The sequence below is a fragment of the Manis javanica genome, chromosome 6 (assembly GCF_040802235.1).
Source record: "Manis javanica isolate MJ-LG chromosome 6, MJ_LKY, whole genome shotgun sequence".
In the NCBI taxonomy this organism is placed as follows: Eukaryota; Metazoa; Chordata; class Mammalia; order Pholidota; family Manidae; genus Manis; species Manis javanica.
In genome coordinates, this window is record NC_133161.1 from 60,582,079 (window position 1) to 60,607,509 (window position 25,431).

The 25,431-nt window shown below is 34.9% G+C and overlaps 1 long non-coding RNA gene across 1 annotated transcript in view; it reads right to left on the reverse strand.

Moving 5' to 3' along the window:
• Positions 1-25,431, reverse strand: part of LOC140850089 (uncharacterized) — a 58,501-nt gene that overhangs the window by 25,753 nt on the left and 7,317 nt on the right. The window lies entirely within an intron of this gene.

Consider the following 25,431-nt stretch of genomic DNA (forward strand, 5'->3'; position numbering starts at 1 on the left):
GACTTCCATGCCATAAACTATAATTAGGTACATTTCATCATATACATAAAAATGTAACAATTATTAGTTGTAGTTTATTTGATCTCTCATCAGCACTCACCTCTCTGGCCTCTCTCTCTTCCACAGGTTTACAGGTCACTGACCATCCCCTAGATTTCCTTCTACCTTTATGAACACATTTCACAGACTTTGTTGACTGCTGTTCCTCTGTCTAGAATGTGGAGTTCTCAGAATTCTAATCTAAGCCTCTTTTCTCTCATGGCACATGCCTCCAATTAAATCTCATCCATTCTTATGGATTCATTCCTCTCACACACAGAAGACTTCTATTTCAGTTACCTCTTGTTGCATAGAAAACCACTCCAAAATTCAATTACTTAAAACAACAGTGATTTTGTTATTTCCTACTAGTCTTGGTGTTCACTGGGCTAAGTGGCATTGCTTTTTCGCTTTATCTGGTATTGGCTTTGGCTGCATCATCAGAGTGCTCCATTGTGCTGGACAGCCAAGATGGCCTGTACATATGGCTGGCCTTTGATGCTGGCTAGTGGCTGGCAGTCCTCTGAGACTGTCAATTGAAACATCAATATGTGCTCCATACATGGGGCTTGGGCTTTGCACAGCATGGTGGCTGAGTCCCAAGAAGTGTTCAAGAGTGAGAAATCCTAGAGGGAGGAAATAGATGTAATTAGTCTTTTAAAGGTATGTCTGTGATTGGCACATTGCTTCCACTACATTTATTTGTTGAACTGTCACAGGGGCATCCCAGATTCAACAGGGAAGGGAATAATCTCCATATGTTGATGGGAAGAGTAGTAAAAAGTGTTTGGCCATCTTTATTTTAGTTACAGTTACATAAATTCATCCAGCAAGCCAAATACCCTCACCACTCCTCCAGGCTCCTAAAGTCTCATCCCTTTATTGCATCAGGCTCAGAGTCCAGCATCTCAATATCTAATGTGGTCCAAGAATGGATAAGGCTCCTCAGGCTACTCTTGATATGAAGAGCTATGAACTAGCAGACAAGTCATCTGAGCCCCCCAAACTCAGAATACAATGATGAGGTTAGGACAGTAGAATCTATAATAGACACCCCCATTCAAAAAAGAGGGAACAGTGGTTCACAGAAATCTTGAAATTTAGCTAAACATAACAGTTCCCTGATTAGGGTTCCTTCTGGCTTTCATGGATTCTCCATTTCTCCTGGCTTTACCCTCTGTGCTTCTGGCCCTCTCAAATGGGTTCTTCATTCTTTCCCTAGGATATATCCCTGTGGCAGCTGAGTAGCTTTCTCAGGCTGTGTCCTACTTGCTGGAAGTTGGGGGTCTCAGAGGCTTCTTTTAATTTTGAATTATCACTCTTCTTTTTAATATAAGATGGTGTAATCTTTTAGAAACTTTGTAGGCTTCCCGAGCATCAAAACTTAGTCTACTCATAATAGCCAAAAGAGACCCAGAAATTTCTTCGAAGAAGGCTCTCTTTATCTTGGAATGAGAATTAGAAGCCTTATTTCCTAGAAAACAGTTTCAAAGAGGCACACTCTTAAGTCTTTTCCAGTTCTGAACAAAGGTTTTATTGCCAAACACTTGACATCTTGATTCTGAGACTGTATTTTACTAGCAGTGCCTTGGAGTATTTGGTAAAAAAAAAACCCAAACACTTTAGAGGATCATTTTAATAATAATAAATAGTGTCCATTTTTTTTTGATCAACATGGAAAGGTTTTCCACATACAACCAATCTTAATCTTCAGTGACAACAGATCTCACAGTACAGGGTGACAATAATCTACTTCCATGGGAAGATTCCTCAGAAAGTACAGTAAAGCCTTCTATTTAGACATTACACCCTAAAGATAGCCTCCTCCTGAACTACCAGCCTCTAGTAACAAATTGATGGGTAATGTGGAAAGTATCTTGCAATTTCTCAAATACTAAGCAGCATTGTTAAAGTTCCTCATATTAGCTCTTCTGAAAGGATATAATTAAATGAAATGATTTGCTGTTTCTCCAATTGCTAGATCAGTTATTAATTTAAGCTAGACTTATATGTTCATGGTAATTACTATAGATTAGATTTGTAAACAAGATATTATGTATTTGATCAAAATTCATGAGCAAAGTGTTGATAAAATAATCTTCAGATATATGACATTACTGATCACATGTCATAGAATTGAGATTCTATGTGTTGCTAATCAACAAGCAACATCAAAGTAAAAAGCATGTTAAATGGAAATTAGAACATTTTTAATGTAAAGAACTTTTAAAGTCACAAATGAAATGAGCTATGAGAGGAAAGGGAGAAAATGAGTGTATTGAAAGCTACTGTGATGCTTGTTTCTAGAGACTAAAAATTGCTCTCTAGAATAACCAAATACATTTCATTTATGTTAAGAATTGATTTCATGAGAAGTATTATTTAATTGGTCTAATGTCTAACATTCTATATGCAACAGTTGATTTCAAGTTTCTTTTTCTTTTCTTCCTTAAAAACTTTAAAGTTTTAGAGTTTGGTTTTATGACCAGATGGTAGTTTGGTGACTAGCAGAGATGTCCTGGAGCTGGCTCCTGTTGGATCTGATTGTAAGCATTACTTCCCAACATTTTGTATCATACATAGGGCCTGGTGGAAGTATTTACATCATGGAAATAAGCAAACACTAAAAACAAGGGTTCTCTATCTCCCCAGACAGCTGACTATAATACATTTACCAACATTGTAACTGGTTAGTAGGTATGGTAAAAGCATAATCTTTCATTGTAAGTCAAACAAAATACTTTTGTTATACTTAGAATCCTTCCATTAAAAGTAAACTCAACTTGAATCAAATTTATAACAAGAAGTTGGTACAAATTATTTATTTAGTGATGGCTAAAAAAAAAAAAAAAAAACCAAAACAACACAAAAACAAAGCCACTATCCATATGATGGAAAGACTCATTCTCTTTAAAAAATATTTTCTCAGAAGTTTTTTCTTTGGCAGCTCTACATTTCTTCCTTGTGAATGCAGTTACATATTTCCAAGTTTCTAGATGAGAAATTACATGTTCATTAATGGTTCATATTGTATAACTGAGCTTTAAGAATGATTTATAATCTTAAATGGCTTAATATGGGAGTAGTTGCCAATCAAAACTTTGGATATATAATAGAAATAAAGGTTTAGTATAAGAGATCGATAGGGGCTATTCAGTACTGAAACTATGCTTTGTTCGGGATAACACTTGAATTTTTCCTTGAATAAGTTTAATATATCCTTATCAAGTATACTTAGTTCCATACTACATGCATCCTTTAATCTTTGTATGTTGTATTTAGAGGCTTTTATGAGCTCACTTCTTAGTGTATGTGTTCATGTGTGTGTCTGGCTCAGTTCAAAGGTTTTTTCTCTAGGGGTAGCCACCTAGACTACATTGATTCTACTACCAAATGTTCTATATTCATACTTAATTGAGAACATAAGTATCCATGCCAAATGGCTAAAGGTAAATTTCCCAGAGAAAATGGCACAGTCTTGTGTGTAGTGATTACATCTTACCTTTTCACTGCTGATGATAAAACTATGACTTTATAAAGTTAGTATAGCACATTTAAAAATGTTATGTATTTTTGTCTAATGTTAAAACTAATGCAGATTTTTTAATGTTACTTTTAAATTTTTGAGATATAATTAACATACAACATTACATAAGTTTAAGATACACAACCCATTGATTTGATAATTTCTATATTGCAATATGATTACCACTATGGTGTTAGCTAATGTCTATCATGTCACATAATTAGCATTTGTTTTTTGCAGTGGGAACAATTTGGTTCTACTCTCTTACAAGTTTGAGATTTACAGTACATTATTGTTATCTATAATCTCTATGTTTGTAGAAGACTTTTAAAACTTATTTATCCACAGGTTGTAAGTTTGTACCCTTAAACAACATTGCGTTAATTCCCCCATTCTACTATTTTTACAAATTTGGCTTTTTTTAGATTCCACATATAGGATAGATCATGCAGTATTTTGTCTTTTGTCTAATTTACCTTATTTAGCGTAATGCCCTCAAGGTTCATCCATGTTCTTGCAAACAGCAGGATTTCCTTTTTTCTCAGGGCTAAATAACATTTCAGTGTGTGTGTGTGTGTACATATACATACAATATCATCTTCATTCTTCTGTTGATAGAGACAGGTTGTCTTCATATCTTGCCTTTGGTGAATAATTCTACAAAGAGTATCTGAGTGCATATATCTCTTTGTCATATCCTTTGGATATTTACTCAGGAGAATATAGCTGAATCGCAGTTATATTTTTAATTTTGAAGGAAATTCTGTAGTATTTTCCACAGAGGATTAACCAATTTACAATCCCACCAATAGTGCATAAGGTTTGCCTTTTCTCTACATCCTTGCCAATACTTACCTCTTTTCTTCTCGATGACAGACATTCAAAAAGGCATTAAGTTGACATCATGTGGCTTAGATTCGCATTTCCCTGGTGATTACTGATGTTGAGCACATTTTCATATACCTGTTGGTCTTTTGGATTACTTCTTCATAAAAATGTGTATTTACTTCCTCTGCCTACTTTTTTTTATTGGATTTTGTTTTAATTGAGTTGTATGAGTTCATTTATGTTTTTGACATTAATCCTTTATCTGATATGTGGTTTGAAAATATTAAATCCCATAGGTTGCCTTTCCATTTATTTTGGATTGTTTCTTTTGCTGTGTAGAAGGTTTTCAGCTTGATGTAGTCCCACTTGTTGATTTTTACTTTAGTTCTTTGTACTTGTGTCAAATCTATGAAATCATTGCCAACAGCATTGTCAAAGAGGCTCTTCCTTGTTTTCTTCCAGAACATTTGCAGTAGTAGTTCTTATGTTTAAGTCTTTAATACATTTTGAATTAATTTTTCTAAGTGGTGTATGATAGGAGTCCAATTTCATATTTCTTCATATGGCTAACCAGTTTTCCAATGTCATTCATTTAAGAGATTATCCTTTACCCACTGAGGGTATTTGACTCCCTTGTCAAATATTAGTTGAGTACAAGAGTTTATTTCTGCAATCTCTATTACGTTTCACTGGACTATGCATTCACTTTTATGCCAGTACCATATTGTATTAATAACTATAATTTTGTAGTATAGTTTGAAATCAGGAAGTGTAATAACTCTGGCTTTGTTCTTTCAAGATTACTTTGGTTATTTGTGTTTTTTCTTTTGTTTTTTGTTACTTGTGTTTTCATACAAGTTGTGCTTTCTCACTTTCTGTGAAAAATGCTGATGGACTTTTGATAGGGATTGTGTGAATCTGTAGATGACTATGAGTGGTATAGCCATTTTAACCATTTTAATTTTTCTGATCCATTAATATAGTATATCTTTCCATACGTTTGTATCTTCAATTTCTTTCATAATGGTCTTGTAGTTTTTATTGTTACATATCTTTCACTTCCTGGTTAAATTTATTCTAAGTATTTTATTGACTTTGATGCTTTTGTGCACGGGATAGTTTATTACCTCTTCAGGCATTTTAGTGTATAGAAATGCAACTGATTTCTGAACATTGATACTATATCCTGCTAACTTTACTGAATTTGTTAATTAGTTCCAACAGCTTTTTGGTTGAGTCTTTAAAATTTTCTATATATAAGATTATATCATCTGCATCTAACAACTATTTTACTTCCCCTTTTATGATTTGGATGCCTTTTATTTCTTTGTTTTGCCTGATTGATCTAGGTAGGACTACCAGTACTATGTTGAATAATGTATTATTCAACAGTGAGAGTGGACATCATTGTCTTGTTCCTGATCTTAGAGGAAAAGCTTACAATTTTTCGTCATTGAATAGAATGTTAACTGTGGGTCTGTTGTACATGGTCTTTATTATGTTGAAGTACATTGCTTCTTTACCAATTTTTTTAAATGAAGTATAGTTGACATTAATTTCAAATGTATGTACAAAGAGTGATTCAACATTTGTGTACATTGTGAAATGCTCACCATGATAAATATAGTTAACATCAATCACCATACAAAGCAATTACATTATTATTGGCTATATTCCCTATGCTGTATTTTTAATCCCTGTGACTTATTTTATAACTGGAAATTTGTACTGCTTAATCTCCTTCACCTATTCCTCCTATGCCCCTACTCCCCTTCAATCTGTCAACCTCTAGTTTGTTCTCAATATTTATGAGTCTGTTTCTAGGGTTTTGCTGTTCATTTTTTTTTCAGATTCCACAAAACCACATGATATTTATCTTTCTCTGACTTATTTTCACTTAGCATAATACCCTGTAGGTCCATCCATGTTGTCAGAAATGGCAAGATTTCATTCATTTAATGGCTGAGTGATATCCCACTGTGTAAATATATACCATATCTTCTTTATCCATTCATCTAATGATGCACACTTAACTTGCATCCATATCTTAGCTATTGTAAATAATGCTGCAATAAACATAGGAGTATATATATATATATTTTAATTTTGGTATCATTAATGTACAATTACATGAGCAACATTATGGTTACTAGACTTCCCCCATTATCAAGTCCCCACCACATACCCCATTACAGTCACTGTCCATCAGCGTAGTAAGATGCTATAGATTCACTACTTGTCTTCTCTGTGTTGTACTGCCTTCCCCATGTCCCTCCCCTACATTATGTGTGCTAATCGTAATGCCCCTTTTTCCCCCTTATCCCTCCCTTCCCACCCATCCTCCCCATTCCCTTTCCCTTTGGTAACTGTTAGTTCATTCTTGGGTTCTGTGAGCCTGCTGCTGTTTTGTTCCTTCAGTTTTTTCTTTTTCTTATACTCCACATATGAATGAAATAATATGACACTTGTATTTCTCTACCTGGCTTATTTCACTGAGCATTATACTCTCTAGCTCCATCCATGTTGTTGCAAATGGTAGGATTTGTTTTCTTCTTGTGGCCGAATAATATTCCATTTTGTGTATGTACCACATTTTCTTTATCTATTCATTTACTGATGGGCACTTAGGTTGCTTCAATTTCTTGGCTATTGTAAATAGTGCTACGATAAACATAGGGGTGCATATGTCTTTTTCAAACTGAGCTCCTGCATTCTTGGGGTAAATTCATAGGAGTGGAATTCCTGGGTCAAATGGTATTTCTATTTTGAGTTTTTTGAGGTACCTCTGTAATGCTTACCACAATGGTTGAACTAATTTACATTCCCACCAGCAGTGTAGGAGGGTTCCCCTTTCCCCACATTCTCACCAACATTTGTTGTGTTTGTCTTTTGGATGTTGGCAATCCTAATTGGTGTGAGGTGATATCTCATTGTGGTTTTAATTTGCATTTCTCTGATGATTAGCAATGTGGAACCTCTTTTCATGTGACTGTTGGCCATCTGAATTTCTTCTTTAGAGAACTGTCTGTTCAGCTCCTCCTCCCATTTTTTTACTTGGATTATTTGCCTTTTGTTTGTTGAGGTGTGTGAGCTCTTTATATATATTTGGAGCTTAACACGTTATTGGGTATGTCAACCCAGTATCTCCCATACTGTAGGATGTCTTTTTGTTCTACTGATGGTGTCCTTTGCTGTACAGAAGCTTTTCAACTTCATATAATCTCACTTGTTTATTTTTGCTTTTGTTCCCCTTGTTGGGGAGATATATTCATGAAGAAGTTGCTCATGTTTATGTTCAAGAGGTCTTTGCCTATGTTTCTTTCTAAGAGTTTTATGATTTCATGACTTATATTCAGGTCTTTGATCCATTTTGAGTTTACTTTTGTGTATGGGGTTAGACAATGATCCAGTTTCATTCTCTTAAATGTAGCTTTCCAGTTTTACCAACACCAGCTGTTGAAGAGGCTATAATTTCCCCATTGTATATCCATACCTCCTTTATCATATATTAATTGACTATATATGTTTGGGTTAATATCTGGACCCTCTGTTGTGTTCCACTGGTCTCTGGATCTGTCCTTGTGCCAGTACCAAATTGTCTTGATTACTGTGGCTTTGTAGTAGAGCTTGAAGTTGGAAAGCAAGATCTCACCTGCTTTATTCTTCCTTCTCAGGATTGCTTTGGCTATTTGGGGTCTTTTGTGGTTCCATATGAATTTTAGAACTGTTTGTTCTAGTTTGTTAAAGAATGCTGTTGGTATTTTGACAGGGATTGCATTGAATCTATAGATTGCTTTAGGCAGGATGGCCATTTTGACAATATTATTTCTTCCTACCCAAGAGCATGGGATGAATTTCCATTTAGTGTCCTCTTTAATTTCTCTTAACAGTGTCTTGTAGTTTTCACGGTATAGGTATTTCATTTCCTTGGTTAGGTTTATTCCTAGGTATTTTATTCTTTTTGATGCAATTGTGAAAGGAATTATTTTCCTGATTTCTGTTTCTGCTAGTTCATCGTTAGTGTATAGGAATGCAACAGATTTCTGTGTACTAATTTTGTATCATGCAACTTTGCTGAATTCAGATATTAGTTCTAGTAGTTTTGGAGTGGATTCTTTAGAGATTTTTAGGTACAATATCATGTCATCTGCAAATAGTGACAGTTTTTGACTTCTTTCATGCCAGTCTGGATGCCTTTTATGTCTTTGTTTTGTCTGATTGCTGAGGCTAGAACTCCCAGTACTATGTTGCATAAAAGTGGGGAGAGTGGGCATACGTGTCTTGTTCCCAATCTTAGGGGAAAAGCCTTCAGCTTCTTGCTGTTAAATATAATGTTGGCTGTGGGTTTATCATATATGGCATTTATTATGTTGAGGTACTTGCCCTCTATACCCATTTTATTGAGAGTTTTTATCATGAATGGATGTTGAATTTTGTTGAATGCCTTTTCAGCATCTATCAACATGACCATGTAGTTTTTGTCCTTCTTTTTGTTTATGTGGTGGATGATATAGATGGATTTTCAAATGTTCTTCCATCCTTGCATCCCTGAGATGAATCCCACTTGAGCATGGTATATAATCCTCTTGATGTATTTTTGAATTCGGTTTGTTAATGTTTTGTTGAGTATTTTTGCACCTATGTTCATCAGGGATATTGGTCTGTAATTTTCTTTTCTTGTGGTGTCTTTGTCTGGTTTTGGTGTTAGAGTGATACTGGCTTCATAGAATTGAGTTTGGATGTATTCCCTCCACTTAAATTTTTTGGAAAATTTTAAGGGGAATGTGTATTATGTCTTCTCTAAATGTCTAATAAAATTCAGCGGTGAACCCATCTGGTCTGGAGATTTTTTCTTGGGTATTTTTTTGATTACTGATTTCAGTTTCATTGCTGGTAATCGATCTGTTTAGATTTTCTGTTTCTTCCTTGGTCAGTCTTGGAAGGTTGTATATTTCTAGAGAGTTGTCCACTTCTTCTAGGTTATCCAGTTTGTTTGCATATAGATTTTCATATTATTCTCTAATAATTCTTTGCATTTCTGTGTTGTCCATTGTGATTTTTCCTTTCTCATTTCTGATTCTGTTTATGTGTGTAGATTCTCTTTTTTTCTTAATAAGTCTGGCTAGGGGTTTATCTATTTTGTTTATTTTCTCAAAGAACCAGCTCCTGCTTTCATTGATTCTTTCTTTTGTATTCTTCTTGATTTTTTAAATTTCTGCTCATATCTTTTTTATATCCCTCCTTCTATTGACGTTGGACCACATTTGTTCTTCCTCTTCCAATATCATTAATTGTGAGTTTAGACTGTTCATTAAGGCTGTTCATTTGGGATTTTTCTTCTTTCCTGAGGTAGGCCTGTATTTCAACATACTTCCCTCTTAGCATGGCCTTCGTTGCCTCCCACAGATTTTGCGGTGTTGAATCACTGTTTTCATTTGTCTCCATATATTGCTTGATCTCTGTTTTTATTTGGTCATTGAGCCATTGATTATTTAGAAGCATGTTATTAAGCCTCCATGTGTTTGTGGGCTTTTTGTTTTCTTTGTGTAATTTATTTCAAGTTTCATACCTTTGTGGTCTGAGAAGCTGTTTGGTACAATTTCAAACATTTTGAATTTACTGAGGCTCTTTTTGTGGTCTAGTATATGATTTATTCTTGAAAATGTTCCATGTGCACTTGACAAGAATGTGTATTCTGTTGCTTTTGCATGGAGTGTTCCGTAGATGTCGATTAGGTCCATCTGTTCTAATACGTTGTTCAGTACCTCTGTCTCTTTACTTACTCTCTGTCTGTTTGATCTGTCCTTTGTAGTGTGTGGTGTGTTGAAGTCTCTTAAAATGAACGCATTGCATTCTATTTCCCCCTTTAATTTTGTTAGCATTTGTTTCACAAATGTACTTGATCCTGTGTTGGGTGCGTAGATATTTATAATGGTTATATCCTCTTGTTGGACTGACCCCTTTATCATTATGTAGTGTCCTTCTTTGTCTCTTGTTACTTTCTTTGTTTTGGAGTCTATTTTGTCTGATACTAGTACTGCAACACCTGCTTTTTCTCCCTGTTGTTTGCATGAAATATCTTTTTCCATCCATTGACTTTTAGTCTGTGCATGTCTTTGGGTTTGAGGTGAGTCTCTTGTAAGCAGCATATAAACAGGTCTTGCTTTTTAATCCATCCAGTGACTCTATGTCTTTTGATTGGTGCATTCAGACCATTTACATTTAGGGTGATTATTGAAAGATATGTACTTATTGCCATTGCAGGCTTTAGATTCATGGTTACCAAAGGTTCAAGGTTAGCTTCTTTAGTATCTTACTGTCTAACTTAACTCACTTATTGAGTTACTATAAACATAGTCTGATAATTCTTTATTTCTCTCCCTTCTTATTCCTCCTCCTCCATTCTTTATATGCTAGGTGTTTTATTTTGTGCTCTTTTGTATTTCCTTTGACTGCTTTTGTGGGTAGTTGATTTTATTTCTTGCCTTTAGTTAGTATTTGGTTGGTCTGCTTTCTTTGCTGTGATTTTATTTTCTGTTATGACATCTATTTAGCTGTAGGAGTGCTTCCATCTAGGGCAGTCCCTCTAGAATACCCTGTAGAGGTGGTTTGTGGGAGGCAAATTCCCTCAACTTTTGCTTGTCTGGGAATTGTTTAATCCCTCCTTCATATTTAAATGATAATCATGCTAGATACAGTATTCTTGGTTCAAGGCTCTTCTGTTTCATTGTATTAAATATTTCATGCCATTCTCTTCTGGCCTGTAAGGTTTCTGTTGAGAAGTCTGATGATAGCCTGATGGGTTTTCCTTTGTAGGTGACCTTTTTCCTCTCTCTGGCTGCCTTTAATATTCTGTCCTTGTCCTTGAAGTTTGCCATTTTAATTATTATGTGTCTTGGTGTTGTCCTCCTACGGTCCCTTCTGTTGGGAGTTCTGTGTGCTTCTGTGGTCTGAGTGACTCTTTCCTCCCCCCGTTTGGAGAAGTTTTCAGCAATTATTTCTTCAAATATACTTTCTCCCTTTTTCTCTCTCTTCTTCTGGTACCCCTATAATGCAGATATTGTTCCGTTTGGATTGGTCACACAGTTCTCTTAATATTGTTTCATTCCTGGTGTCCTTTTATCTTTCTCTGCACCAGCTTCTCTGCATTCCTGTTCTCTAATTTCTATTCCATTAACAGCCTCTTGCACCTCATTCATTCTGCTTTTACATCCTTCCAGAGATTGTTTTTTTTCTGTAGTCTCTCTCCCAACTTTATCTGTTAGCTCTTGCATTTTTCTCTGCAGCTCCATCAGCACACTTATGAGCTTTATTTTGAATTCTTTTTTCAGGAAGATTGGTTAAATCTATCTCCCCAGGTTCCCTCTCAGGGGATGTCTGGGTTATTCTTGTCTGTATCAAATTCTTCTGCCTTTCATGGCAATAGAGGTAGTCATAGGCAGTTGGCATGTGTGTCAGCTGGGAGAACAAAGTCCCTTCCCACTTGCCTTTTGCCTTCCCTTCCTTTGAGAACAGCGACCCGTAGCAGCTTGTGCTGGGCAGCTGCATGCCAACAGGGCCTCTGAGTCTGTCCTGGGTGGCTGCAGAGAATGTTCTGCGTGGCTGCTGTGGGCGTGACCAGTCTCAGGCTGCTTCTTCCCTATAGCTGGGCTGCACTGGAGGGGTAATGGGAGGGAGGCTGTTTATCACCGTGAGTGGCCTCAGAGCTGCATTGCCACTCAGGGGGTTAGGGCACCTGGAGTTTCCCAGGATTCTCAGCTGCTGGGCTGAGTGCACCGGTACGCTTCCATCCAGCTGTGAGGCTTCTGTCCCTTTAAGACTTTCAAAAACACTCACTTTTCTTTTGTCCAAGGGGCACTGGCTGTGGGAACCTGCATGCAGGATTTACTGTTCTGTTTCCCTTGCAGCCAACATACCATGCACTGTGTCTGTGCTCCTGGTGCAGATGACTCGGGCTGGGTATTTAGCAGTCCTGGGCTCCCTCTCCCTCCCTGCTCTGACTCCTCTCCTCCTACTGGCAGCTGGGGTGAGGGGCACTCGGGTCCCACCAGGCCGCAGCTTGTATCTTACCCCCTTTGCAAGGCAATGGGTTCTCACAGGTGAAGGTGTAGCCTGACTGTTGTCCTTTATCTTCTGGTCTCTCTTTTAGGAATAGTTGTATTTGTTGTATTTTCCAAAATATATATGGTTTAGGGAGATTTCCACTGCCCTACTCATGTTGCCATCTTGGCTCCTCCTCTGACATTTAAACTTTTGACTTAAGACTTTTTGCACATGCAACCTTAAAATAAACACCAGTGCAAAACTTGTAAATGTATTTATACTTTCACTGAATACTTTCAGCTGAACTCTTTTAAGTGGAGTTTGCACATATAGATCCTTCGTTTGAATACTCCTTGCCTGATTCCTCAAGTGTTACCTATTTAAGGATTTTAGTGAAGATCTTATTTAAATCTTTTTTAATATCACCATTCACCTAATAATACTTTTTTGAATACTAGTTCCCACAAGATTACCTGTTATAAATTTGATCAACAGATTTTTAATGCAAACTTTAAGCAAGATTTTAATGTGTATCAATAATTATATACTCTTTGGATGTTTTATTTCTTTAAGCATCTGCTATAAATTTGTGGACAGTTCAAAGCATTAGTGAAAAAAGTATAAATCTTACACTTAATTAATATTTGAGTCATATACATGCCAGTCTTAGTTTTGATATAAATAATATTTTAAAAGTTTATTGACCATGTTTTTAAAACAGTATATATTAAATATAGTATATTTTTTTATAAAGAAATGTATTTGCTATGTAGGAAATTTAGAAAAAGACAGGTAAGCAAAAACAGAAAAAATAAATTATCTGTAAATGCACTATCCAGAAAATGAATATATTGCTTGCTTAAAAACAAAAAGTAGTGCTGCACAAAGTTTTCAAATTATTATAGTGACATATATTGCATACATACACACACAGAGTGGATATGTATACATAAACATGAAAAGAACCATTATAGTTTCCTTATTTAAAAATGTCTTCTTATTGCTATTGTTTTAAAATTTTTCCATTCCCTAAATTGTTCAAACCACTTCCACATTTAAAATTTTAGACATAATTAATATATTTATTATAGTTTTGGGGATGTCTGTCCCTCTAGATAATGAATATTTTGCTAGTTCCAATCCTTACTTTTCTAAGCACTTGGTCCAAGTAATACTTTGTAACTGGAGTGAGGATCAACTCTTCAAATAAACATCAAAAGGATATTAAAACAGAGAGCAATGCTGTATTAATGTATTGATATTCTCTTTATTCTCTTAGTACAAGCTTTTTTCCTCAGATAAAATAAAAACAAAGATATATATATATATATATATATATATATATATATCTTAATGGAAATATCAATCAGATCCATTTAGAGCCCAATGTTGTAAATAATTATCAAAACTACCTTTAAATTGTTACTTTTTAAAATCCATTACCCCCAACCATTTGAAACTGATATGGTATCTTTGCAACTAGAGATATCAATCTATTTTAAATGGTATGTCAGCTAACAAACTGTAAAAGTACTTTTCGGATAATGGGGAGCACATATATACACATAAAATGAAAAATGAAATCCAATTTGAATAAAACACATTAAACAGAGAACTTTCTAAAAACTTGATTTTTAACTTAGATAATTAATCTATGATAATATTAAAAATCATTCAAAACTATAAAAGCATTTACAAAAAAATTTCTGAGTGATACTGTAGCAATTAGTTGACAAATATTGTGCTGTTTCAAATAGTCTCTTAAATTTAATTCTTGCTACAAGGAAAAGAATATGATGTTATTTAATGTAATAAGAAAATTTCATGCCATGTTAAAAATGAATTAAAAGAGCAGTAAGCCTTTAATTTACTCAATTTTTCAGATATTCTCATTCTATTGAAAATTAAGGTTTGTTCAAATTGTATCAACTTATTCACAGTAAAGGCTCCATTTAGATGCTATTTATTTTTCTGGGAACATATCAACTGCTACATGTAGTTTGCTTTCTACCTCAAAAAAATTGACCTATTGTTTTTCATATACTTAAAGTCCTCTAATGCCATGACTGATCTTCACAGAAGTAGGATTTCTTTAACACTGCTCACTTAAGTGTTTCTTTTTCTGTGATTTTTGTACTTTACTATTTTCTTACTCTTTCATCCAAGAAAAAATTTTCAGGAAATTAATGTATGCAGGAATACGTGGGAAGCAAGAATAAATATTCAAGGTCCTTTCCTTCACTGATTCTACATTTTAATAGAAGATATGCTAGGTAGCCAACATGCACATTTTATTAATGAGTATAAGATTTCTAAGCCATCTTACTCACACCATTTTCTCCGAAGTCTTCCTGCTGGTAGATTAAGAAAGTTTCAAAACGCCAATCAGTAAACCATGTTTTGTCTTTTTCTAACCAGAAATATCAGCATGAGTTCTTTACATCTCTTCACTGCTGTGCAGAACTTGACAGAAACCCACCATAGTCATGGCACTAGAACACCACTCAAGGAATGGAAAAAAGCCAGATAGCTATACATAATAACTGCCAAGAATTGTATTAAAGTATTTGAAAGAATTGTATGCCTAGTATTGGTGATGCAGGATATGTCTAGATCACGAGTCTAAAAGCTACAGCCCATGGGCCATGACATCTAGCATGCTGTTTTTGTAAATAAAGTTTTGTTGGAGCACAACTGTGACCATTTGTTTACATTGTTGTCTATGGCTGCTGGTACATTAGAATAGCAGAATTGAGTGGTTGTGACACAAGCTGTGTGCCCTCAAGGACTATATTATTTGTTACCTGGATCTGAACAGAAAAAAATTGCTGATCTTTGGCTTAAATGGTACATATTTATGTTTATATATTAATTTGGTTGTGTGTGTGTATAATATAACAGTGTGATTTCAGTTTATTCTTACTTGGGATGAGGTGCAAACATATAAATAATGGTATAGGTAATAGTTATGACAAGAATAAAATGAAATTGAGAAACCTGTTTTAAGAATAAACATTCTGCAGTGTAAACTCTATTTTATATTACTTTAAAAAGGTTGGCAGCAGGCAACAGTAAAACCATAGAAAAATGATTTAAAGACAGCTTGGTCTCTGGCTACATGAAATCTAGTGGTTAAACTGTTTATATTAGATACATACACAGATGAGTGAGTAGGCACAGAATGCATGCATATGAAGCCTGAAGGATACAGAGTCATTACAATCAATCAATGTACTTGCCAGTAATACAGAAAATTATTCTGTGTAAGAAAATAGTTTTCTTCAAAACACATAATTTCAGCATTAGATAATTTTATAAATATCTTATGCTATAATTTCAATCCTATTGTATATGCAATATACCATTCTAAAGGTATTGCTTGATGAAGATAGAGCTCCAAAATTAAAATGTTTTCCATTAATAAAAACTGGAAACTATAATGTATATACAAAGTTTTATAAAACTAAGTGGATCTTAAGCTATTTAAGACTATGTAAGACTTAATTCTCAGTTTCCCTCCCCCATGAACACATTCAAAAGCACTCACAAATGCACCAGAACAAAGAAAGAATTATGTGGATCTTGAGCTCAATTAACTTGGCCTCCAAATACTGTGTATTGTCACATGAGTCATCATTTCTTTAGTAGAGGACTGAGGAAAGGGACTGTGTCTCATTGCTTCAGTATTCAGGCACCTCCTGTGCCTGGCATATGGTAATATGCAGAACAGTTGAATGGATGTATTATGGGGCATATATTCTTCTTTCCTTAAGTTCCTTTTTTGCGGTAATTTAAATAGAAAATCTTTTTTTTTCTAGACCTCAAAGTTTATTATGAGCAAATCAGTTAATGGCTTTTCAAAGATTCTTTGGAAAAGCAGGGTGATAGTCCATGTATATTAATGTTTAAGCTCTTTGTAATAAGAATTATAGACAAGGATACCAAAAAGAAAAAGTCAAAAATGTTTGACCTGCATCACTGTATAATCTGAGGTTTGGCTGCTAAAGTAACATTATTCTATTCCTACCCAACTGGTTCAGCCCTCTCTGCTCTTCCAGGTTGCTAGAGCAAATGCATCCATGACCCAAAATGAAATGTTTCATCTACTAGTTTTAAGGCTGTTTAAAAAATAACGACTTGGCTTTTAGCAGTCAGCGCTCTCCTCTGAAATACTCTGCTGATTCACAAAGCTGTCTGAGAAATTCATGATGTCGCTGCAATATCAGCCTGAATGAGGATAAAGTACCCATTTGGAGATCAGAAAATTTACTTTATTAGCTAAAGGGCTACTCCCCTTTGATATAAAGAAAGGCATTAGAAAATCTATTAAGGGTGAGTTATAGTCTGCAGCCACCATCTTTTCTTGTTACCATTAGTATTTCATTTTAATTGTGCTGCTATATAATTTCTTATGAAAAGATCCTCAGTATGAACTCTAAAGACTTTTTTTAAACTAAAATAAAACATTTTTCCACAGAATACTTTCCTACTTTTCCTGTGTTATAGAGAGAGGTACAGGAAGTGGTCAAGGAAGTTAGGGCATATTTTAAGTGTTTTCCTCTTACATCTACCTCTTTTGTTAGTGTTCATGTTGTTGTCAAAGGAAAATGGTGTATGCACCTTTTTCAGTCAACTTGTATATTGTCATGTCTAGTGAAAGTCTGGTTGTCTCTCATTTATGGGACATTCCAGATAGGTGGTCATGGCTTTTTATAAAATGAAGATAGTTTCTCCTCTTGGAAACAATAACTCATGTCCTTCTTTAGAATCTTTTCTTTACCTTTTAGACATTTCTAATAACTGTTCTATATGGTTTCTCCCAATTCCTCTGCATTTCCTCATTGAGCAATTATCCAGCATTTACTATGTGACAAGTCTGTGTGTTTAAGCTATGTTGGTTAAAATATGAGTAAAACATTCTCTACTCTAACAAGCTCAGAGTATTTTGAGAAAGACAGACATGTGAGCTATTAACATATGCTCAGAGAGGTTTGGGCATGATTTCTTCTCACTGAGATAAAGGAAGGGTGTGCTGAGTCTCTAGTCTCTTTAGCAGTGAGCCTTAAGCAAAAGGACATTCTAGGCTGAGGAAACAATGTCAGCTCAGGCACAGTGTCATCAAAAAGTGCAAAAAGTCAGGTAGCAATGAGCCAGGTTACTGAGGTTGAGTGAATATGTAAAACAGATTTGTTTGTTCAGCAGTTGGGGAGTTACTGAAGGTTTTTGAAGAGAGAGGTAAAAGCTCTGACTTAAAGTAGCTTATAACAATGTAGAAAGGAAGTTGTCAAGTCAAAGGCAGAAAAATATGGGAGAAATGCTAGTTAGACATTTCAGTAGGAGAAAAATAGATGCCCTGTTTTGTATTGCTTCCTTCACAGAGAAGTATTTCCATTAATTCAATGTTTCTTTATAACCAATGTCCTACATCTTCAATAAGAGCAAGTTTTATCTACCATCAATCCTGACATATCCTTGGTAATCTCTGTTCTTGTTATAGACTGAATTGTATTCCCCCAAAATTCATATGTTAAAGTCCTAACCTCCAAAATGACTTGATTTGGAAATAGATCTTTTAGGGAGGTAATTAAGGTTAAATAAGAATGTAAGGGTGGTCCCCTAATCCAATAGGACTGCTGTTCATATAGAAGAGGAAGAAACACCCGAGATCTTTGTCTGTCTGAATACAGAAAGGCAAGGCCATGTTGGAGACACAGCAAAAGGTAGCTATCTGTAAGGCGTGAAGAGTGGGCTCACCAGAAACCAACCCTGATGACACCTTAACCTAGCACTTCTGGCCTCCAGAACTGTCATAAAGAAATTTCTGTTGTGTAAGATACTCAGCCTGTGGTATTTTATTCCAGCAGCTGAGCAGACTAATACACACCTAGAGCGAATTCCTATTGTCTTCAGGTTCCATATGGATTCTTTCTCCAGGACTCTGGTTCTGCAAGTCTCAGAAATCAGAAAGCATCCCCTAGAATATCACGCCTCTCAAATTCTCATGGCAGGTGAAGGGAAAAGAGGGAGTAGTATAAGAGAATTTGTTCAGATAGAAACAACTGGCTTTACCAAGTTGATTAGATTTAGAGGTAAAGGTGAGACTGGTTAATGACAACACTCCTTATTTCCATCTGAAGTTCCTAATCTTTCTCCCTTAGTATTCTGCTGAGAACAAGCTCCTGAAATATAAAGACACACCTACATATCTGTCCATGAAGTGAGTGGTTTTCCTGACCTCAGTGGGGTGTGTCTAGGACATCCACAACTCCACTGGCCTCTATCTCTTTTACATCTTGGGTGCTGCCTCATTTTCCATCTTTTTCTTTCTACCACTTTGTAATTGTTCATATATCTTAAGATGCTGTCTTTGGTGGCTTCTCATTTTCCTATACTTTTTTGGCTTGGAAAGGTCAATTGCTCCTATTAAAATTATTTTCCGTTATAAATGGAACTTACAAATCTACAGTTCTGTACCCTCAAGTTCCATGTACATCTTAACAGCAGTGTAATTCATTTCTGTAGCTTTGTATAATTGACAAAGCATCTTCATCTATACTATGAATGTACTTGTTTCCCTTCACGTCAGTGCTATGAGGTATGTGGTATTAGTTCTATTTTATATTTAGGATGCTGACTCTGAAAGAGGTTAATTTTCCAAGTCATGAAATAAAGAATATTTTGATGTCAAGTATAGGGATATTTAAATATGTCAAAAACACATAAAATGAAACTTTATGAGTGTTACCTTTACTTGCAAATGGTTGTCCCTTCTCAAATGTCTTAGTTAACTGCCCTATGATTTTCCTAATCAGCTTGTCAAGTTCAATACCTGAAACTTGGTATTTGTTGAAAGTGCAGTGAGATGACTACACAAATGGTTCTTTAGGTTTATTCTCAATTTAATGCCTATGTGAAATCACTTACAAAGTCATTAATCATTCCACATTCTTCATTCCCACTGCATTTAACCAGGATATAGGAAATAGCAAGAGAATGAATATGAAGAAACATGGATTTTTATATCCACATCCAGTAAGGAATATCTTATTTTTGTTAAATTTATCTTTAAAGTTCTATAATAAAAGTAAATCCTTAAAAAACAGTTCTATACTGTTTCTTATTTACAAACCACATAATTATCACACAAAATACCAATAATACTAGTAATGTGGACTCTCATATGTTATTATTGGTCTTTCTACTAATTAAGCTTAAAAAACCCATGGCATAAAATGTTATATGTTGTTATGTTGCCTGATGTAGTCTTAAAAATTTAGGAAGTAATATTGGTGACTAGTGACAATAATATAAGGAAGACTAAACATTTCTTAATCAAAATAAATGTTTATTCTGGTCTGGAGACCATTCCTTATTTGATCATCCTTGGAAAATATAAAATGTCAGAGCCATTACTTTTTATTAACTGGATCTGGCATGGGCATAAATAGTAAATTGAACTTTTTTTTTTTTGGGTGGTGGGCATTTAATAAAAATTGGGCTAAAAAAATAAGACTTAAAATATATCACATAGGTATTTATCGATGGATTAAATCAAATTTTAATAGAACTTTTATTTTATAAATGAATATGATATCTCAGTAATTTTGATAAAATACAAATAACCTGTCTTGTCACACAAGGGATAGTTTGTATGTCTGGCTCATCACAATTTTAATTGTAAATCTCAGGAAATGCAGAATATGACAATTAAGTTAGGAAGTGCTCAATGGATTGCAGAGTAGTAAATTTTATTAAATTTCTTCATAAAATAACATTGACAAATAATCTAATACAGTGCTGTTTGTGCATTACTAGGTATTGCTGAAGGACAAACAGGCAACTCCCAACTCACTCAGGACATGAGTTCTACTAGTGTGTTCTCAATAACTTATATGTTGTCCTGTGATACAATTTTAGAAGTTACTTGGTTCTCTTTACAAGGGAGCAGGGCTTTAAAAAACAGAACATATCTAATAGCAGAAAACTATTTTAGTACATTGTAGGAAATCAAATATAAATCCATATATAGAGACTATTAGCTTAATATTTTAATATGAAATCGATGAGAAATTTGGATGGAGGAATATTGATAGAAAAAATACAGATATAAACTGGAAGATTTGGGGGAAAAATGGGTGAATTTCTTGGGATTTATCTCCTTGAACCTTAGCTGGCCTGATATTTGATGGTCTCAGAAGGCTCAGACACCATCTGTTTTGTATGATGTGCTAGAAGGTGGCTATGGTACATGTGCTTGTCTTTTTATGAGAGTCAACAGTGTGCCAGGAAAGCAATGTCCAGTCTTACTCTAATAACAGGTTTAATATGGTATGTTAGATTCAATAATTCGGCTTCCATGATAGTGGTACATGATATTTAGAAATGCCATGGCATAAGCACCTGTCTAAAAAGCAAACTAAAATGTGAGCCAAAAATGGCTCTGTGCTGTCTTCAAAATTATGTCTCTCTCTTTCATAGCTACTGATAAAGTAAGAAAAAACACTTTTAGGTTTTACTCTATCCCAAGACAGTAGTAATGCACTGATTTTTTTACAAGACTCACGTAATATTCTGGGATATTTATCACAGCTTTTAGAATGCTGTGGCATTTACTTTGCCACATAAGCCTAGAAGCTAGAATTAATAAACGCAAATCCAAAGCATAGCTGCAGATCTGCCATGGGCATCAGACATTCTTAACATTTAAATGGGCACCAATATGATAGTGCATATATATTTTCTTACAGAAAGTGTACAAGCTATGATTCTAAAATTTGGATCACTACTCCAAACCTAAAGAATATTTAAATGTTTTAATTTTTTTGGATTCACCTTAAAAGTATAAACATATAATGGTCATGAGGACATTTCTCGGGATTTTTGTAGTCATCTCTGACTTAATCATTTGGGTCACTTATTACTAGAATCAGCCTATAGTTTGTGTTTCAATGTGTTACTGTCTCAAGTAGATAATAAGCGTGGTTATGCACTGAACGTTTGTGTCCCTCACATTCATATTTTGAAGGCCTAACCCACACGTGATAGTATTTGGTGATGGGGCTGCAAGGGTAGCCAGATATGCCCAGAATGTGCCTCCAAATAGTTCATATTGTCATACAGAATATTTTGGCATGAGACTGGGCCTGGTGTCCATATGGGGATTAGTGCGCTTATAAAAAGAGATATTATAAAGCTACTTCTTTCTCTGCCTAGTATGTGCGGACACAGCCATACATCAGCTGCAATATAAGCCAGGAAGAGCAACTTCAGTGAGGAACAGAATTGGCTGGTACCTTAATCCAGAACTTTGCAACGCCAGAGCCATGAGAAATCAATTCCTGTTCTTTAAGCCATTCTGTATAGGATATTTTGTTAGGGCTTCCCAGACTAAGACAAACATGAAGTTGGCCAAGAATCTTAACTATGGCTTTTGCTTATTTGTAGTCCTTCTTTGGTCTTGACACAGGGTCATGCATATAGATGTCAATAAATAGCTAATTTCTCCAAATTTGGTAAATAAAAAAGTTGAAAATTGGCTCATCAGCTTTTATCCTTCCTGGCCAAAAAAAAAGACCACAAAAATAAAAGTAATAAGAGCATCAGAGAGGCAAAAAAAAAAAAAGCGTACCCTAAGAAAAAGAGAAACAGAATTGGGTTACTAGAAAAGATCAGAGATAATTGATAAAAGTATATCATATCTAGAGACATTTATATTATCAGATACATTTTTTTGCTTTTTAATTTCTATTTTTGACCTTGCATAGATGTAATCAAAATGAACTTTGATGAATAGGAAGAAAAGTATACAATCACATAAAGTTTTAATCATATGATATATGGTATTTCACAAAGAATACTCTAACCTGCATTTTTGTTTTTTCTAATTTCCCCTTTGGCCAAACAGCCATGAAAATTATTTATGTACTTACTTAGTGTTTTCACACACCACCAACATTAATGTATTTCTATGACTGCTATGGCTTGTCTGCATTACTTCAAATACTTTGACTTTTTATGGTGCAGAACCAATTCCTATAAAACTGAATCGAGAGGGACTAATATCTCCAGGTAACAGGAACCACCTTGTATAGATTGAGTGTCTTTATCAGTTTTCCTTTGGTATTGCACTTTCACCCCCATCAACTAGTGACCCTTTGAACATGACAAGATTCATTGTCAGCACATGGTCTCCCCATAACAAACCCTTATACTACAGTAGGGCCTTTCCCAAGTTCATCTCATGTTATTTCATATTGGCAAAGGGAATACAAAGTAGGATCGTTTTAGAATATAGTATCAGTTTTTCAGACAAAATTGATTTAAACTCAGACCTCTGAATATATAAAATGCCATTTCTTATTATTTTATTCTACATGAAAAGCTTGGGATTATGAGATGTAGAAGGAAGGGGATGACAATGACATTACAACTACATCTGTATGTCTTCAGTTCATAATAAGGCTTGTTTTGAAATTTTAAGTCCATTGTTTGAAGCGTGGCCACCCCCCTTTGAAAGTAATGATTAAAATATGGGACAGAAGGTTATAAACCTGTTCATATAAAGATAAGACCTCCCTTGGCTGTGAAGATATCAGTTCTTCCAGGATTCTGGAAGCAGCAGCATAGGGAGGTGAGCATTCTATTTGGGGTGGGGGATACAATCTCTGTTATGAGCTAGAAATGGTGACTCTAAAGATGGCACATTTAGGGCATCTAACATCGTTTTCAGTAACGTGTCTAGTGGGCCAGTAGCTTAGAAAGAGCAGATCATTGTTGGGTCAAGTAACATCAGGATATGTTACATGAGGGTTAGTTTCTATTACTTGAAAACTAGGATTTTTATAGTGCAAAATCTAAGGATGTAAAGTCAAATAAACTTGGGTTTTAATTCTAGGATTGTCTTTTATTAGCCATGTGGTCATCAGCAAGTCAAACTCTCTAAGCTTCAGCTACCCTTTCAGTAAATTTAGGTAAATACCAAATCTGCCAAACTATTGATATAGGTTGATCACATTTATAAAGCACCTGATATCTCTGTCTGGGATCTATTAGCTAATATTTATATTACTATATGCTCTAAAATATATATTTTTAAAAATTGGCACATTTTCTATGTGCTTTGAGTAAAATTTAGTTCTCTAGTTCCTCTTAGATAATAGTTTTAATATTTAAAAAATCACTAAACTTCTTTCTATTCTTTTTACTCATTTTGATGAAAAAATTGGAGGGAGCTAAATTAATGAGTAAATTTCATTTAAGAAATCATTCCATTCACCTTTCTGTGGGGTTGAAGGGGGATCATCTAGACTTCAAAGTATGGCCTTCAGGATCAAAATTTCATTAAGTTGCAATTGCAAGGGTGGGGGAAACCTTAAAAACCCAGACTCAGGAACTTATCACATCATTTTCTTGATGGCCAACTCTTAACTATTCCCAGCTCAGTTTCCCTAACTCTAAAAGGGTATCTACCATCCTTTTAGGCAGGATATAAAGATTAATCAGTTAAGACTGCAAAGTGCTTTAAGCATGAAATGGTGTATGAGATAATAGGATAAATATTAATAATATCCTGTTTGAAGTACACAGACAGCCATAGTAAGGTAACTAAGAAAAATAAATTGCAGTGCTTTGTGGGACATTGAAAATCACTAATGGAATGAAAGTTTGTTCATATTGGGAGCAATGTTGGATCATGTATAATGTAATACGAGGTCATTTTTAATTGTTTTAATTGCCATGAGCAACAACTGATCTTTAGAGCTGTTCCTGACAAGCTCTTGCATGGCCCTAATGATTGTAAAACAGTGCCAAAGACCAGCATTATCCCCTCTTGAACATTAAATGGTATCGACCCCCTTCACTAGGTCCATCACTCAACAGACTCCTTAAAGTAATTCATGACACAATTAACATTAATTAACTTTAAGAAAACCCCGCCAAACTCTTTGCCATTTGAAGACTTGAGACATTGAGGAAAGTAAAGAGCAACTAACAAAAAAGTTATGAATCCTCTTGTGAAAGCCATCAATTAGGGTAAGTAAAAGATTCCTAAATTTTTATAATCCTCATTTATCACTTGCCACTCCTGATAATTTTATCCTGTGCAAAGATATCTTTAAAGCCATTCAGCACTAGAAGAACCATTCATCTTGGTACTTCACATGCACTTTAAAACCGAGAATGGCAGCTTCCAAATTCATGTCAGAGTAAACCAAAGTCACAAGTCATTACTGGGCCCTGCAGAAGAAATGTGATCTAAGTACCTCTCAGGTATACAAGGAAGGTACCTGGTCTTTTCCTCATCTCCATTTCTAGTGCACCCTCTTACAGGAATTGTATTTCTGCTCCAAGTTCTAAGTGATTAACACTGGCCTTCTTTAGAATATCAACAATAACAAGAATGTACTGTTCATTATGTACATGACATTTTACATCTATTATCAATTTAGCCATCCTATTAAGTCTATAAAAATAAACATTCTGATCTGCTAACACTACAGTATTTGCTTTTATTCCAACCACTGGAAAGTAATTGCTCAATAGTGATAGAGCTGGTGCTCAAATCATTTTAAACCTGAACAGACGTCTTTTTCATTGCAAAGGTAGCAAAGTTGAGTATTCACTGTATGCAAAGCACAAAACTACATGTGGAGGAAGGTTGTTGACTCAAGTATATCACAGAGCTCTAACTCACAAAGAGAAAACAATTTTTTATTTTTGTTAGGCAAGAGCCTGAGGGAAAAGGTTTAGAGAGAACAGGTATAAATTTACTGCCAGTCATCAGCTAGCTTAAAGTGTCCTGGAAAATGTCTGGTTCCTCTTAGATTTGAAAGTTTGAAAGAAGGCAGCATCTTATTCTGTAAATCCCAGTCATAAACTACCAAGAACTTCAGAATAATTCAATCTTTTTTCATAGTACTCATAATATCTCTCTGGTTTTTCACTCACATCTTTGGATTCTAGGTTCTCACTTTTTTAGTAACAAAAGTGTTATA